Source organism: Girardinichthys multiradiatus, chromosome 1 (genome assembly GCF_021462225.1).
Source record: "Girardinichthys multiradiatus isolate DD_20200921_A chromosome 1, DD_fGirMul_XY1, whole genome shotgun sequence".
Classification (NCBI taxonomy): domain Eukaryota; kingdom Metazoa; phylum Chordata; class Actinopteri; order Cyprinodontiformes; family Goodeidae; genus Girardinichthys; species Girardinichthys multiradiatus.
In genome coordinates this window covers 44300454-44319195 of record NC_061794.1, presented here as the reverse complement: position 1 = coordinate 44319195, position 18742 = coordinate 44300454, and the positions used below count along the sequence as shown (strand labels likewise).

Sequence of the window (18742 nt, the reverse complement as noted above, 5' to 3'; positions counted from 1 at the left end):
GGGGGGGGGGGGGGGGGGAGTGTATTTCCAGACCTTTTTGATCCATCCATCAATTTAATGTCTTCCAGTTATCTGAAGTAGTCACAGAGGTGAGAGGTCTGGAAGGGGAGACCCAGATGCTGTCTCATCTAAGTAGGATCCCAGGGTGTTCCATACCAGAAGGAATATGAAGAGTTTTGGGTCTGTGCCCTTCATCTCAATTTAAAGGAACCAACTTCTGCACACCTCAGGTTTTCAGGGACTTGGTTCCAGAACTGAGGCGCATAGAACCTGTACACTGCTTTCCCTGGTTTAGGTCTGGTCCTGAGAACACTAAGTGAACAGGTTTCTGATGACCTAAAGGATCTCCACATTTTATGACTTTTTTTGGTTCAAACCATTCTGTGATTCAATTCAATTCAGTTTTATTTATATAGCGCCAATTCACAACACATGTCGTCTCAAGGCACTTCACAAAGTCAGGTTCATACATTCCAATTAATCGTAACCATTGAACAGTGCAGTCAGATTCAGTTATTTATTCAAATTAGATAAAACGTTTTTCTATCTAAGGAAACCCAGCAGATTGCATCCAGTCAGTGACTTGCAGCATTCACTCCTCCCAGATGAGCATGTAGAGACAGTGGAGAGGAAAAACTCCCTTTTAACAGGAAGAAACCTCCAGCAGAACCAGAACCAGGCTCAGTGTGAGCGGCCATCTGCCACAACCGACTCGGGGTTTGAGAGAACAGAGCAGAGACACAAAGAGAACAAAGAAGCACTGATCCAGGAGTACTTTCTATGGGAAGGAAAAGAACAGGTCCTTCTCAAAATATTAGCATATTGTGATAAAGTTCATTATTTTCCATAATGTCATGATGAAAATTTAACATTCATATATTTTAGATTCATTGCACACTAACTGAAATATTTCAGGTCTTTTATTGTCTTAATACGGATGATTTTGGCATACAGCTCATGAAAACCCAAAATTCCTATCTCACAAAATTAGCATATTTCATCCGACCAATAAAAGAAAAGTGTTTTTAATACAAAAAACGTCAACCTTCAAATAATCATGTACAGTTATGCACTCAATACTTGGTCGGGAATCCTTTGGCAGAAATGACTGCTTCAATGCGGCGTGGCATGGAGGCAATCAGCCTGTGGCACTGCTGAGGTCTTATGGAGGCCCAGGATGCTTCGATAGCGGCCTTTAGCTCATCCAGAGTGTTGGGTCTTGAGTCTCTCAACGTTCTCTTCACAATATCCCACAGATTCTCTATGGGGTTCAGGTCAGGAGAGTTGGCAGGCCAATTGAGCACAGTGATACCATGGTCAGTAAACCATTTACCAGTGGTTTTGGCACTGTGAGCAGGTGCCAGGTCGTGCTGAAAAATGAAATCTTCATCTCCATAAAGCTTTTCAGCAGATGGAAGCATGAAGTGCTCCAAAATCTCCTGATAGCTAGCTGCATTGACCGTGCCCTTGATAAAACACAGTGGACCAACACCAGCAGCTGACACGGCACCCCAGACCATCACTGACTGTGGGTACTTGACACTGGACTTCTGGCATTTTGGCATTTCCTTCTCCCCAGTCTTCCTCCAGACTCTGGCACCTTGATTTCCGAATGACATGCAGAATTTGCTTTCATCTGAAAAAAGTACTTTGGACCACTGAGCAACAGTCCAGTGCTGCTTCTCTGTAGCCCAGGTCAGGCGCTTCTGCCGCTGTTTCTGGTTCAAAAGTGGCTTGACCTGGGGAATGCGGCACCTGTAGCCCATTTCCTGCACACGCCTGTGCACGGTGGCTCTGGATGTTTCTACTCCAGACTCAGTCCACTGCTTCCGCAGGTCCCCCAAGGTCTGGAATCGGCCCTTCTCCACAATCTTCCTCAGGGTCCGGTCACCTCTTCTCGTTGTGCAGCGTTTTCTGCCACACTTTTTCCTTCCAACAGACTTCCCACTGAGGTGCCTTGATACAGCACTCTGGGAACAGCCTATTCGTTCAGAAATTTCTTTCTGTGTCTTACCCTCTTGCTTGATGGTGTCAATAGTGGCCTTCTGGACAGCAGTCAGGTCGGCAGTCTTACCCATGATTGGGGTTTTGAGTGATGAACCAGGCTGGGAGTTTTAAAGGCCTCAGGAATCTTTTGCAGGTGTTTAGAGTTAACTCGTTGATTCAGATGATTAGGTTCATAGCTCGTTTAGAGACCCTTTTAATGATATGCTAATTTTGTGAGATAGGAATTTTGGGTTTTCATGAGCTGTATGCCAAAATCATCCGTATTAAGACAATAAAAGACCTGAAATATTTCAGTTAGTGTGCAATGAATCTAAAATATATGAATGTTAAATTTTCATCTTGACATTATGGAAAATAATGAACTTTATCACAATATGCTAATATTTTGAGAAGGACCTGTAAATGTTAATGGATGTAGCTCCTTTAGTCGTTTCACCTAGAAAGAAAGAACAGATAAACTCTGAGACAGTTTTCATTTATAAACTAACAATTTTAAAATCTATTATTTTCCAAATAGGAAGCCAGATTTAAAGACTGTTGGGATTTGATTATTTTGTCTGATGTTGGTGAGATGCTGTGGTACAACCTTAAATGGTGGTTAAAGCTCCAACCCCTTCCATGGTGGCTGAAATAAAGCCATTCTGAAAATAAAATGACCTTGACCGTGATAGTAAAAGACTACCAAGTTACTCCAAACACTTCATGGCAGATGTTTTCACTAAGGGTGGCACAATTTGAAATAATTTGAGTAATTATCTCGTTCGTTCGTCATCTTCCGCTTATCCAGGACCGGGTCGCGGGGGCAGCAGACTCAGCAGAGACGCCCAGACGTCCCTCTCTCCAGACACCTCCTCCAGCTCCTCCAGGGGGAGCCCAAGGCGTTCCCAGGCCAGCCGAGAGACATAGTCCCTCCAGCGTGTCCTGGGCCGTCCCCTGGGCCTCCTCCCGGTGGGACGTGCCTGGAACACCTCCCGAGGAAGGCGTCCAGGAGGCATCCGGTATAGATGCCCGAGCCAACTCAACTGGCTCCTCTCAATGTGGAGGAGCAGCAGCTCTACTCCGAGCTCCTCCCGGATGGCCGAGCTCCTCACCCTATCTCTAAGGGAGTGCCCGGCCACCCTACGGAGGAAGCTCATTTCAGCCGCTTGTATCCGTGATCTCGTTCTTTCGGTCATGACCCAAAGTTCATGGCCATAGGTGAGGGTAGGAACGTAGACCGACCAGTAAATTGAGAGCTTTGCTTTTCGGCTCAGCTCTCTCTTCACCACAATGGACCGGCACAGCGCCCCCATTACTGTGGCAGCTGCACCGATCCGTCTGTCGATCTCCCGCTCCATTCTTCCCTCACTCGTGAACAAGACCCCGAGATACTTAAACTCCTCCACTTGAGGCAGGAACTCCCCTCCAACCTGAAGAGGACAAGCCAACCTTTTCCGGTCGAGTACCATGGCCTCGGACTTGGAGGAGCTGATCCTCATCCCAGCCGCTTCACACTCGGCTGCGAACCGCCACAGCGCATGCTGTAGGTCTTGGCTAGAGGGGGCCAGCAGGACCACGTCATCCGCAAAAAGAAGAGACGAAATCCACTGGTCCCCAAACCAGACCCCCTCCGGCCCTTGGCTGCGTCTAGAAATCCTGTCCATAAAAGTTATGAACAGGACCGGCGACAAAGGGCAGCCCTGCCGGAGTCCAACACGCACTGGGAACAGGTCCGACTTAGTGCCGGCAATGCGGACCAAACTCCTGCTCCGCTCGTACAGGGACCGGATGGCCCCTAATAAAGGGCCCCGGATTCCATACTCCTGGAGCACCCCCCACAGGGCATCACGAGGGACACAGTCGAATGCCTTCTCCAGGTCCACAAAACACATGTGAACCGGTTGGGCAAACTCTCATGAACCCTCGAGCACCCTGTAGAGGGTATAGAGCTGGTCCAGTGTTCCACGGCTGGGACGAAAACCACACTGTTCCTCCTGAAGCCGAGGTTCGACTATCGGTCGGACTCTCCTCTCCAATACCCTGGCGTAGGCCTTACCAGGGAGGCTGAGGAGTGTGATCCCCCTGTAGTTGGAACACACCCTCCGGTCCCCCTTCTTATAAAGGGGGACCACCACCCCAGTCTGCCAGTCCAGAGGCACTGTCCCCGACCGCCACGCAATGTTGAAGAGGCGTGTCAACCATGACAGCCCTACAACATCCAGACACTTGAGGTACTCAGGGCGGATCTCATCCACCCCCGAAGCCTTGCCACCGCGGAGCTTTTTAACCACCTCGGTGACTTCAGCCTGGGTGATGAAAGAATCCAACCCCGAGTCCCCAGCCTCTGTTTCCACCACGGAATGCGTGATGGCAGGATTGAGGAGATCCTCGAAGTACTCCTTCCACCGCCCGATAATGTCCTCAGTCGAGGTCAGCAGTCTCCCGCCCCCACTATAAACAGTGTTGGCAAAGCACTGCTTCCCCCTCCTGAGGCGCCGGACGGTTTGCCAGAATCGCTTCGAGGCCAACCGGTAGTCCTTCTCCATGGCCTCACCGAACTCTTCCCAGGCCCGAGTTTTTGCCTCTGCCACAGCCCGGGCCGCAGCACGCTTGGCCTCACGGTACCCGTCAGCCGCCTCAGGAGTCCCACAAGCCAACCACAGCCGATAGGACTCCTTCTTCAACTTAACAGCATCCCTTACTGCCGGTGTCCACCACCGGGTTCTGGGATTGCCGCCACGACAGGCACCGCAGACCTTACGGCCGCAGCTATGGGCAGCAGCATCGACAATAGATGTGGAGAACATGGTCCACTCGGACTCTCTGTCTCCAACATCCCCCGGGATCTGGTCGAAGCTCTCCCGGAGGTGGGAGTTGAATACATCCCTGGCCGAGGGCTCCGCCAGGCGTTCCCAGCAGACCCTCACTATGCGCTTGGGCCTGCCGAGTCTGTCCGGCTTTCTCCTCCTCCAGCGGATCCAACTCACCACCAGGTGATGATCAGTGGACAGCTCAGCCCCTCTCTTCACCCGAGTGTCCAAAACATGCGGCCGAAGGTCTGATGATACGACAACAAAGTCGATCATCGACCTCCTGCCTAGGGTGTCCTGGTGCCAAGTGCACTGATGGACACCCTTATGTTTGAACATGGTGTTCGTTATGGACAATCCGTGACTAGCACAGAAGTCCAATAACAAAACACCACTCGGATTCAGATCGGGGAGGCCATTCCTCCCGATCACGCCTCTCCAGGTGTCACTGTCGTTCCCCACGTGGGCGTTGAAGTCCCCCAGCAGAATAATGGAGTCCCCGGGAGGGGCACTATCCAGCACCCCCGACAGGGACGCCAAGAAGGCAGGGTACTCTGCACTACCACTCGGCCCGTAGGCTGAAATGATAGTCAGAGACCTCTCCCCAACCCGAAGGCGCAGGGATACAACCCTCTCATCCACTGGGGTAAACCCCAACACGAGACGGCTGAGCTGGGGGGCAACAAGCAAACCCACACCAGCCCGCCGCCTCTCCCCGTGGGCCACTCCAGAGTAGAAGAGAGTCCAACCCCTCTCAAGGAGATGGGTTCCAGAGCCCACGCTGGTGCGGGAGGTCGAGAGATATCAACTAGTAATTATCTCATTTAGGAAAATTATTTTCTTAATAAATGAGATAATTATTTGAAAAATATTTTTTTTTATTTACTGTGCTTATCTTTAAATTAAATCAGTTTCACCCGAAACATTTAAGTGTGACAAAAAAAACAGATTGGTTAATGTTTAACAATTTGGAGGAGAATGTAGATGTCAAACAAAAGTGGCCTGATCATAAAGCCTTGAGGAACTCCACATAATTTGTTCCCATTGTTACTAAATGACACAAAGAGATATGTAGTTTTTTTTTTTTTTTTTTATCTCTACAGAAACATTATTGCAGAATACACATTTGTTTTAAACATGTTTACTGCAAATAGTTGTGTTTGGCCATCAAATGTGTCCCAAACATTGACTGAGATCAGATGAACTGCTGAGTCTGGACTTCAGAAATGGGAAAAAGATGCAGGGTTCCTGAAGGCAACACGTCCTTTCGGCGGGTATTAAACTGTTTCCGATCCAACTCTTGACCCAGTTCCGAAGATTTACAATCAAGTTCTGTTTAGCAGGTTCTGTAGCCGCCTCAGAAAAAGGGGGGGGGGGATGGGGCGGGTCGGGTAGTTTTCATGCAATGACATCACTTTCCTCCGACCCAAACACAGAACACAACGCCGAGGAAGAGGAAGGGACAGCGGCCGCGGGCTGCAGAGGAGCCGCCGCTGCGACAATGAGCAGAGGCTGCTTTTAAGCACCAACATTTTTTTTATTTATCTAAAATCAGCCATGATCCGGTGGAGACGCGCTTCTACCGAATGAGGTGAGTTTGATATAGGAACGAAAAATGCTGTTTCTGTGGAGAAATGTTCGTCTGGCCGTGAATACCGTGACACTCCCCGGTGAAGTGCAGGTCTGGTCAAACGCATCATTATGATGTTTTATTATGGATGTCTGTCAGGAAACGTTTGGTCGGGTCTCTCCTGGTTGTGGAAGAAGCTTTAGGGCGTTTCAGATCTCTCCCTGTCGGAGGAGACCCATCTCAGTGCAGTGTTTGGGTCTGCAGGCCCTGTTTTTAAAGAGAAAATACAACCATTTGACCAACACTTCCAACTCCAAATCAGATGTGTTTCTGCTTTTACCACTGAAATATGTTTTATTTAGCCTCGAAACCCAGAAAGAGGAACAGGGAGAAGGAACTACCGTGCGGCTCTGGTTTCATCCTGCAGAGGAAAAGGCAGCTTATTTATGAAGGAAATCAGCTGCGCCTCTTTGAAAGATGATCCACAATCAGGAGGAATACACTGATAAACATGGCAGCAGGGGTGAAGAGCAAAATGAACCCAGGACTTGCTGAATATTGAATGAATTTAAATGTTGTATCATTTCTAAGAAAAAAAGCAAAATGCAAAAATATCACTTCCCTTGTGCAGGGGTGTCTCCAGAAGGTTTTCAAAGGGGCGATCAGATGGTGGCCTATTTAAATCCAAAGCATGACAGAATTTCTGTAGTGGGATTGAATGAATGTGTTGCAGCATTCATTCATTCATTTATTTTCTATACCGCTTATTCCATAGTGGGTCGCGGGGAAGCTGGTGCCTATCTCTAGCGGTCTATGGGCGAGAGGCGGGGTTCACCCTGGACAGGTCGCCAGTCCATCGCAGGGCAACACACAAACAACCACACACTCATTCATACACCTAAGGGCAATTTTAGAGTGACCAATTAACCTAACAGGCATGTCTTTGGACTGTGGGAGGAAGCCGGAGTACCCTGGGAGAACCCAGGCCACGCAGAACATGCAAACTCCATCCAGAAAGACCTAGGACCTTCTTGCTGCAAGGCAACAGTGCTACCAACTGCGCCACCGTGCAGCCCTGTTTCAGCATTTCTTTGAAATGTATATCCTAAAAAATGCTACTCATATGAAACCCATTTTCCAAAACGCTTCAAGATGGCATTAATGTGATTTTTTTTTTTTCGCTCTCTCTGTGTGTTTTGTGAAAGGACTGATGCATTTCCAAGTGAGGCAGTCAGGCCCACATTGGGGGGCTTTTACAGGAGGTAGTTGTGGGTCCAGGGAGTGATGTAGTGATGACGAATGGTTTATTTATGGTTTTGAAAAATGTGGTACAGGGAGACTTCCGACACAGATTTTATACGTAGTGCGGAGTTTCATGCCGCACTGCCGGCTTTATTTTTGAAAACTCCCAGCTGTGGGGGATCTTACCGTCTCCACTTGGGATCCATGACTGGCCAGAGGGAGCTCAGAGGCGGCTCGCCTTTGTGGGATCCTGACAGAAATGTTTTAGAGGCTTAAGATGAGTCTGTTCCAGTAGCCAGTGTCTGTGTGCAATTGCGCCCCCGGTGGTGGCACTGTTGGTGTGCAGGATGTCGTTTCAGGATTGTTTTAGCGTGGCTGTGTTCTTTTAACCTTTTCACATTTTGTTACGTTACAATCAGGGTTTTTTTTTGGGATTGTCAAACACTAACATACAGCTGTGAAGGGGCAGGAAGATAATGCATGGTTTTCAAACTTTTTACAAATTAAAACCTGAAAAACCTGTATTTGTATTTGTCCCTTTTTGAATCAGAACCCAGTGGAACCCACTTCTGCTGCAAATACAGATACAAGTCTTTTTTGCAGTATGTCTCTAGCAGCTTTGCATGTCTAGAGACTGAAATTTTTACACATTCTTCTTTGGAAAACAGCTCAAGCTCAGATTAGATGGAGAGTTACTGTGAACATAAATTTCATAAGTCTTGCCACAGATTGGATTTAGGTTTGGACTTTGGGCCAGGTACAAATCTGCTTTGATCTAAAGCCTTTCATTGTAGCTCCAGTTGTGTTTATGGTTGTTGTCCTGCTGCATCCCCACCTTCTAGCAGGCCGAGTCTCTTTTAGGGTCAAACAGGGTTTCTTTTGTGATTGCTCCAACCATCCTCCCATCCAGTCTAACCAGCTTCCCTGTCCTTGCTGAAGAAAGGCGTTCCCACAGCATGATGCTGCCACTGTTATGGTTCATGGAGGGGATAGTGTATTCAGGGTGTTAGTTTTCCACCACACACATAGTTTTGTATTTAGGCCAGAAAGTTCAGTTTTGGTCTCCTTTGACCAGGGCAGCTTATTCCACATGTTTGCTGTGTCCCCTTCATGGCAAAATGCAAACTTGACTTTTTCTTTCAACAATGGTATCCTTCTTTCCACTCTTCCATAAAAGCCGGATTTTTGCACTACACAACCAGTAATTGTCCTAATCGACACATTTCCCCACCTGAGCTGTGGATGTCTGCAGCTTCTCCAGATTTACCATGGGCCTCTTGGATGTTCATCTGCATTTAAGTAGGGATATTTGATTAGTTTAAATCTCACAGAATTTAAAGTATAGGGAAAAAACTTTACTTCCTGCTGGTGGATATTATTTTTTAAGTCATAAAATCACATTTCCTTACAGTAAACTGAATAGATAATAGAAAATGACAAGGATCAAGAAGTACAGAAAATGTAATTAAAGTTGTTCAGGGTTAACTAAAATTATAGTTGGTATGACATCCAAGTTAAATCGGTATATTTGGACGATTGATATGCTTCCGGGTTAAAGCTTGGTCCAAGAGATCATGTTTTCAGTAGTTGTTGCCGTTCACTTAAGGAGAAACATATTAACCATAAGCGTCGTTCAGGTCTTTAAGAAATAAATATCAAAACATCTTTTCAGAGCTTCCCAAAGCTCAACTAGACATCAGGATTTTATCCCTGAAGTAAAGCAGGGATGAGAAAACAGGCCAACGACTCTATCTGAGTGGATCTGTTTCTGCTTTGTGCTTTAACAATGCTGCTTTTCTCTAATCAAAACTGTACGTTTTCTCAATGGTTCCCTGTCACGAGGAGCGGATTGTTCCTAGTTTGTTTTCACTTAATAAAGGATTTTATCACCAGTAACACATGTGTTGTTACTGCCATTAATATCTGGGCCAATTGGAGATTAAGCCGGGTTTAGGACTTGTGTGAAATAGTTGTGGAGTTATTAAAGAGTCTGGGTTTTGTTCTGAGCTTTAATGATCACTGCACTGCTGGTCTGACGCCAGAGATGTGCTCATGTTGTTTTCATTGTCTTGTAGTTTTTCTTTTTTCTGAACAAAGAGCAAGCTTCAGAAGAAACGAGGGTGGGATGACTGTTTGAACCTCTGAATCAGCTCGCAGAGATGGGAAGAATTTATGCTGTAAAATATTTAGCTTTCACTGAAGATCTGCTGAAACATTCAATTAATTTTTTAGTGTTTGCAGGCTGCTTTATCCTCATTTAATTCCTTTATTTTCCAGATTGTATGCTGATTTAGTGTTGCAGTTTGTTGCTCTGGGCAGCTGCTGATAAACACTGGATATCATGTAGGACATCTGCAAAGACTGATCAATAAAAGGCTCATTTCAAACAAAGATCTTAATGTTTGAACGTGATTAGTTTTATTTATAATGTAAACCTAAATTCTTCTTCAGTGACTCTATTGCATTCATGTCTCACAGATTAAAACAGATAAGAGCAATAATGATGCAACCTTTTTGGGTTTTTATTTTCCACTTAATGATGATGCTCTGCAGCTTGTGTTGCCAGTTGTAACAAGAGACAAAATATAACTTTCCCCCCTTTCATTTAGTAAAATAATTGATAGTGTGGCTATGGAGTTAAATTTGTCTCAATATTATTCAATCAAACAAAAAACTAATCTCAATCAAAAAAATAATATTCAATCAAAACAAAACTAATCTCAATCAAAAAATATTAAGTTGTGATCAAAACTTTCAGAGTTTTTTCTCACAAAGAGAAAAAAGTTATTTGCAAAACAAACGTTTATTTGCGCAGGTCAAAAATCTTTGGTTACGAATCTCGCTTTTTTGGTTTTGACGCTCTCTGTTTTTGGTTGAACTCAACGAATTTTGAGTTCTGGAAACATGAACATCCTGGGCGGGGCCTAAAGACGAACGCTGTAAGACGTTTCCCTATTGGTTAGCGCTGACCAAAGCAGCAGACTGTGATCCCCCGCATCTCTGAACTTCTGCTCGAACTGCAGGGCTTGCAGCGTCGCTTCAGTGAGGAGACATCAACTCTACAGAAGAAAACTGCGGTCAAGTGAGCCGAAAATCAGAAATACGCGGTCCTGCCAGCCGACACCAGCTCTCTCTTAAAGATTAGCGTCATACAAGGTGCTTTACGGTAATGGAGCAGAAAGGACGCCGATCCTGGCAACGGTTGAGAAAATAAGAGGAAAACAGAAAAGTAACCTACAGAACATTTATATTAATTACATTTTTACAACTTTCACATTCATGTTTTATGTAAAAGAATAAATATTTTATATTTTACTGTACAGTTTTGGAGAAATACACAACTACCCCAAGTGTAGTATAAAACAGAATCTATGTCGGGCAGACGGCATCCCATAATCCTGTGTGTTGTCCTCACAACCCGTGATACTTCCTCTCCTGTGCAGTTCCCTCACCACACTGTCATGCTGAGACACAGAGTGCTTTCCACCGTGGCCCTGTAGATATCTGTCAGCAGCTGAGGAGATGAAGAAGAGTCTGGTTTAATTTCCTGATGAAGAAGAGCTGTTGTTGTACCTTCTTCAACAGGCGAGGGGCGTTTCTGGTCCAGAAGAGGTCCGAGGAGATCTGGATGCTCTTGCACTTTAAGTTGTCCAGACCACTTCCCAGGATCTCATTGACCTCACCAAAAAGAAGCGTTTGTGGTACTTTGTTGGGGTAGTTGTGTATTTCTCCAAACCTTTACAGTAAAATTATGAAATACTAATTCTGGTTATAATATAGATGACCCTCTAATATAATCTGAAGAGATTGTGTTGTCACCTCTCTTGGTTTTGGAGTAATACATTTCTGAAAGTGGGACAAATGCATATAATGGTTGAGCATTTTGAGGTATTTTGACAAGATATTTCTCCAACACTGTACAGTAAAATATAAAATATTTATTCTTTTACATAAAACATGAATGTGAAAGTTGTAAAAATGTAATTAATATAAATGTTCTGTAGGTTACTTTTCTGTTTTCCTCTTATTTTCTCAACCGTTGCCAGGATCGGATCATTTCTGCTCCAATACCGTAATGCACCTTGTATGCGCGACGCTAATCTTTAAGAGAGAGCTGGTGTCGGCTGACGTCACCGCGTATTTCTGACTGTCGGCTCACTTGACCGCAGTTTTCTTCTGTAGAGTTGATGTCTCCTCACTGAAGCGACGCTGCAAGCCCTGCAGTTCGAGCAGAAGTTCAGAGATGCGGGGGATCACAGTCTGCTGCTTTAGTCAGCGATAACCAATAGGGAAACGTCTTACAGCGTTCGTCTTTAGGCCCCGCCCAGGATGTTCATGTTTCCAGAACTCAAAATTCGTTGAGTTCAACCAAAAACAGAGAGCGTCAAAACCAAAAAAGCGAGATTCGTAACCAAAGATTTTTGACCTGCGCAAATAAAAGTTTGTTTTGCAAATAACTTTTTTCTCTTTGTGAGAAAAAACTCTGAAAGTTTTGATCACAACTTAATATTTTTTGATTGAGATTAGTTTTTTGTTTGATTGAATAATATTGAGACAAATTTAACTCCATATGTGGCGACCTATATTTTAGGAAGTTCAACGCTCCTGGTGTCATTTTTGTGCCTCCTTAAGGTGACGCTTAATGCAATGAGGGGACTTTGGACCGAAATGTAACCAGATGAAGAAGAGAGAAAATACTGAGCTTGAGCTAATGTTGTTGGTGAACACAGTTGGATCATTTTAGGCTTTTGGAGGACGTTTGATTTTTTTTTGGTGCTGTTGGCTTTGTTTAGTTCATAATTCAAGAATGGTGCTGCTCAATTTCACAGTGGCTCCAATTGCTCAATGACATATACATTTATTTTTAGCTCGACGCATAAGGATAAGATTTGATGATGTTCGGAAGGTAATGGCCATCTTTTTTATAATGGAGAGGCTGCATGGGTGACTACTGAGGAGCCAGCCAGCAGACCAAGCTTGACCGAGTGAGGGAGCACAGAATGCGGTGTGGTTAAAGATGAAGGCCATTGAGCTGACCTGCATGAAATGACTATATCAATGCTTTTTCCTGCAAATGTTCAGAGCTTTGGATGACAGGATGGATAATCTACATCTCCAAGCACATGTGCAACAAGCACACCTGGAAGTGGAGGCTGCTGTGTTTTTCTTTTTGACTGACTCCATAGCAAAGTCGCTAAATCCAGCTGGATGAATTAGAGGGCTGGCACCTATGATCTTTTCATGCAGGTAGTGGAGTGGTTCTGGGTCTATACAAACACGTTATGATGTTATGTTTGAAGCACCAAACTGAGGCATCTGTGGACAACAGTGGCCACCTAAGAACAAGTTACTGATGGCTAAAAACTGCATCCAAATGCAGAAATTTTTTTTCTCTGAGACCTAACAGACTAGCACCCGACCCTAGGATTTAAAAGCACTTGTGTGATCCCAGTATGCTGTTACTTGCCCACAGTGTTGAATTACTGCTTCTGGCAAAACATTTTGACAAAGAAATCTAAAAAACGGAATACATTGTAATTTCCTCTCCAATTCTGACCAGCATTATTAATCTGTACCAGTACTCCCTTTTCTCTTAACAGCTTTGTCACCACAATACCTTTTTAAAATGCTGAGCCCCTTGGCAGTTGTGTAAAACATAGTAGCTGTTAGCCGAAGCAGGTGAAAGTCTCACTGCAGTACAGTAATGTATCTGTAGCTGTCAAAACATTATTGCAAGGACACAGTCTGTCAAAGCACTCAAACTCTGTAATTTCACCTATAGCTGGTATTTTTGGGCCCTAAAAAGTCATTTTCTACACATGTGGTTGGGAGGAAACTCAAGTCGCTAATATGCAATCTGTTATTTATTTAGCTGAGAAACTGAGGAAAAAACATTTCAATAACAAGATCCCTTGATGTCTGTAAACATTTTGTAGAGGGTAAATGAAAGCCAAAATTCTCCAAACATAACACATTTCCTTACCTGAGAAACATTAATGATTTCTCACAAACAACAGCCACACTCGCTGACATGGTCTGGCTGCTGACTGCTCGAGCTTTCTGTCAGTCCGTGGCATGAACTTTGCTGTGTCCTCCTCACGCACCTTCTGGTGTTTCCTTCCTTGAAGTCAGGATTCTGCATTATTGGTAAAAGTATTTTTGAAGAGAAAAACACTGTTATCAAAGGGGGAGATGAAATCCATCCTTTCACCAGCTTACTTTCATCCAGTTTTCTGTCATAGCTTGATCTTTGGGCGGAGTAAGAGTGCTCACTCCATTATTTTCTGTGTTTCCAGTAAGGGCCTTCTCGTTCATTCAACATATTCTCTGTAAAAATACTGCTTTTGTTAAGAAAGAAATCCATTTTCTGTTTATACCAGGGGGTTGTGACACTCTGCTCATCCATGCGAAGCATCATCACTCCATATATGGTTATACAGATTACGTTTTGTAAAGACCTCACTCTAAAAATCCGCATTTAGCCAAAACGTCTGCTTTAAAATGACTTGGCTGCTTAAAAAACCATTGAAAAGCTGGTTAATTATTTATGGTACTGCTGTCAAGATTTTTAGGTTTTCTGAAACTGTAATATGATGAAATATGTCAATTTATACATGGTTCTCCACTTAGTTCAGGTAACGTCTTGAAACAGAATGCCTTCTCTATATAAAGATTTTTTTTCTCATTGCTTGCAATTTAAACCTTTTGTTTATTAGCAGCTGGAAGCATGAAAATATCATCTGTATATAAAAAACATCATATGTTAGGAATAACTAGGATATTTTCATTTATGAATTATTTGTGGCAGCTGAAATCCAAAGCTGAAAGGTCTAATGTCCCACTAAGGAACATGCAAAGCTTGAACCTCAGGGTTGGGCGTTGGTGTGTGTGTATAAATGTGGTTCCACTCTGTGCTCGTGGTTTGATGTTTATGGTCTGTGCCGCCCGTGTTTGGTGCAGATTGAAGTTTCTGAGGGCCCAGTCGCAGTGCAACTTTTGAGATAGCGTTTCCAGGCTTTGCAGCATTACATCACGAGAAGTCGTGCCAACAACTTATTCAAGCGGAACGGGCAGCATGAGTGTCAGCTCTCTCTCTCTGTTCGCCTCTAATTGTTCACAGATGTTCCGAAGGTATTTCTGTCCTACATCTTGTATCAGGCGGTTCGCGTAGACGCCACATTCGCTGTTGAGTCTTTATTATAGGAAGGAAATGTGGCACAGGCTAAGTGTTTAATTTGGATGCTGTTCCCGTTAACTAGTTCAGCTCATAAAAATATTTAAAGGAGTTGCATGAAGATTCGTTTATAAAGACAGAAATTATTTAACAGTTCCTTTAACTGTATGAGACGTATACCCTAACATAGGCCTAAGGTAACAGTTTAAGTTGGGTTTTACAGATAATTGTGTTGGATTTTCTAACAAGAACCAACTCATAACATCCAAGTGTAGGAAATCCAATTAAAGTGCAAAACATTTCAGTGAAATGCATTTTTGATGATGATATCATTATTTCTGAAAACAGAGCAATTAACAATTAAGAGGTTCCTTTAAAGTGTTAATGTCTGGAAATGTATGGTAAGTATGGAATTTGTCTTTCTTTGGTGTGAATGGTATGGAAAGAGTAAATAACAGCATCCAAAAATATAATAAACATGACAAATATCAGAATTTCTTAAAAATGTTGCTCCATCCATCCAAAAAAATGGACAGAACTGTGGAAATGTATAGAATTTTAACTTGGAAAATTGTCGTAACTTTAAATAAGTGTCTAAATTTGGCTTTCAACCTGTTAAAAACAACAGTGTTGCCTGATCTGAGGGCTAGGGACCCTAATTAAGAAACTCATTATTCACTTCCAATGGACAGAGTGAGGGACAGCCTAAGTGATGCAGGATCCTGGGAAATCTCGGTGTTGTCCTGAACTCTGCAGCTTGCATTCACATGTCCTGATGAACCTGGTTGTGAAGCAATGTGTTGTGGTGGTGATTCTGTTATTCCCAGTTGTGTCTAGTGAAAGGATTATACAGATACAGGTGAAAAGCCGGAAAGCCTGGGCTCTAGGCCGTCCTAATGCCATTCACTGTGTCTGCTCTTCTCTAAATGGCCGCATTTCCTCTGCTCTGCAGCGGTTTTCAGAGAACATTCCACAGTTTGTATTTCCACATTGCTTGTTCTCCTACGGTCTCCTAACAACTTGTATATGAGGTAGTTAAAGTCTATTATTCCAAGGATAGTCTGTCCTTTACCCTGTCCTTCAAGTTGTTCTGGATGAAGGACCATGGTTGAGAAATATGCATATGCAAGTTCAGCTCAAAAAACTCAGAGATTTGTGAAAAAGTTCAATAATTTGTCAAGAAAGTGAAACTCATACAGATTCATTACACTTAGAGTGAAATATTTCAAGCCTTTTATTTCCTTGAATTTTAGGTTTTCATTATCTGTAAGCCAAAATCATCAAAAGTACGCGTCACAGATGTGCCATCTGTTCCTTTTGGAAAAACTATATATATACATATTCACAGGAGAGCAAAAAACTTTTATCTTTATTTCACATTTTTTATATATGTAGAATTTAAATGTCTTCATTGAGAGCAAGCAGAACCACAGTCATATTCCTAGTTTGTGTGCAAAAATTTGTCGAATAAAGCTGATGCTGATTCTGATTCTGTTGCTCAGCGGTAGAAAGTCCTCTTTTTTTAGATAAAAGTGAAGTTTAGATTTTATGTGGAAATCACGGTCCCAGAGTCTGGAGGAAGACTGGAGAGCCACAGAATTCATGTATCTTGAATTCCAGTGTGAAATTTCCACAGTCAGTCATGATTAGGGGTACCATGTCATCTGCTGGTGTTGGTCCACTGTGTTTTCAGAAGTCCACAGTCAATGCAGCCGTCTAGCAGGACATCTTAGAGCACTTCATTCTTTCTTCTGCTGACAAGCTTTATGGAGATCCTCACTTCACATCTATGCATTCATCTCTTCCTGTTTCTATTTCCTCAGTGTAAACAAACCATTTCATACCAATGTACTGAATGAGGTTTAATTTTTTTTGTTGTATTTCATGAATCACAGAGAGAAACTTGTAAAAAAAAAAACCTTTCATTCCTTCATTTTCTGTTGCATTTATTTAGCTCTATCGAGGAACCTGCATATATTTCTTTTTTTTTGGTCAAGATTTGTTACATTTCTGGCTGTTTCAGCAAAATTAGAAGCAGACTTCAAAGACCACTGGGAATCTGCATCTGCTAGGCAAAGCCTGATTGGTGGATTTGTAAAAATATCCATATCTAATTGGACTTCCCTGAAGCGTATCAAGAGTACGAGAGGAAATAAATGACATTTTCAGAAATTTTTCTGAGTAGAATATTAATAATATATAATAACAGTTCCTTATAAAGATATATCATCTTATAATGGGAAAAACAACTGAATGGATTTGAACAGAAAAGTAAAATTGCTTCTGTCTAGGCTAATCTGTTTTTCAGCTTACATTTTAGCCTGTCAGAGTATATTTCATGGTTGGTTTCATGAAGCAACATGTGGATTTCAACAAGCTGACTAACCTTGAACGCTCAAGGTTGGTCTGACTGTGAAATATCGCTTTAATAGGTCAGGGTTTGTGGTTTTTACAGGTTGGAGAGACAAACAGGACAATAATCCAGTCAGTTTGATGTTTACTAGGCGAGTGCAGACAGGTCAGAACCTCCTGCTGTCACCCTATCTACCTTATGCACCCCTACGCTTTGCATAAATGGGTCTGCTTAGAAGATGTGCCCGGCTGGGACCTGGACCCCGTGTTCTCAGCAATCAGCTCGGCCCTTTATCGTCTCGCTGTGTGCTGCACACAGGTTGTGTAGTTTCCATGGTTATGCACCGAAGGCGCCTCTGGAGTTTGCATTAGCATAGAAAAATATTCATTAGATATCCAACAGAGCCGATGTGATCCGGCAGAGCTCCCAGCAGGCGGCAGAGCCAACTGAGAGCTCGACAAGTCGTCATCATCATCATCATCATCATAACTGTTTATGCGCACCCAGCAAAGAGTCTGACATCAAAGAAATTTGCAATCTGCATTGTTTCCCCACAGGCTTGATTCTTCTCACTACTGAACCTCCTCATCTCAAACCTTACTGTGCGTTGGTGTAGCAAGAAAAATCCAAAACATCAAACCCAAGTTGAAATCAAATTATTTTTCCAAAAAATCCACTGTGTCCGCTGAAATATGTGTGGTTGAATATTTCAGAGAGAATCTAAGGAATCTAGAAGACCTCTTAAAAATCCACCCCGCACAGAAATCTGCACAGGAATCTGTGGCCATGCAAACACTGAAGCTGGCTAAGCAGCCCTTTAGCCGCCGCAGCTGTGACAAGCATCCAATTCATCAGTTGGGCCAGAGAAAATATGGTTTGGAATGCTGGTTAATCAAAAGCTAACGGGTCATCACCACATCCCCGTTGGCTCCACAAAAAATAGAAAGATCTAATAGCTGCAGTTTTGTTCATTTACTGTGCAGAAAAAATTGGTAATAATGAAGTGTGACTCTGGAAAACTGGGACTGGACTGCGGACAAAGGAACACAGTGGCAGAGGGAGGTTCTGTCTTTATTCAGGATGTTCTGAACAAGGTTCCTGTTCAGCAGGGCTGCAGCTTATTTGCATTTATTTTTAAATGAGTCGTTATTAAGGATGTTGAGGTCCACCCACCCACATTCAACTCTTCCTCATTCCCTACACCCTTGGCAACAAGGTGCTTAGTTTGCAGGTTCTCTCCTACATCGTCTTGACTGTCAAAAATACTTGCACAAAGTTTGCGGGTTCAGAAAAAGTCTTAAGACATATTTGCTTCTCCATGAATAGACCTTCCTCTTGGCTGGTCGTGCAGAAAGAGATGTAGATGATAACTGCTGACTCACGGTGAAGTCCAAGCGTTTGTGGCTGGTCCACAGATGTGTCCAGATGTGGAGACAATGGTCTTCACCCAACTGCTGGTACAGATTTCTTTTTCTGGCGTCACTGCTCTCTGAATCCTTCAGTCAGTTGGTTTTAAAACACAGAACATTTTAGAGTGAGGCTGAATTAGTATATTGTCAATATTTATTCAAAGGCTCGGTCGATTAACACATCCAAGGAAAAAAAGG

The 18742-nt window shown here is 43.5% G+C and overlaps 1 protein-coding gene across 2 annotated transcripts in view; it reads left to right on the top strand.

Moving 5' to 3' along the window:
- The first annotated feature begins 6218 nt into the window (after positions 1-6218).
- The window catches only part of nckap5l (NCK-associated protein 5-like), a 55766-nt gene continuing 43242 nt past the window's right edge, over positions 6219-18742 (top strand). For both annotated transcript variants that reach the window (XM_047368864.1, XM_047368848.1), the window contains exon 1: positions 6219-6387. The gene's annotated coding sequence lies outside the window, so the exon portion shown is untranslated. The remainder of the gene's footprint in view (positions 6388-18742) is intronic.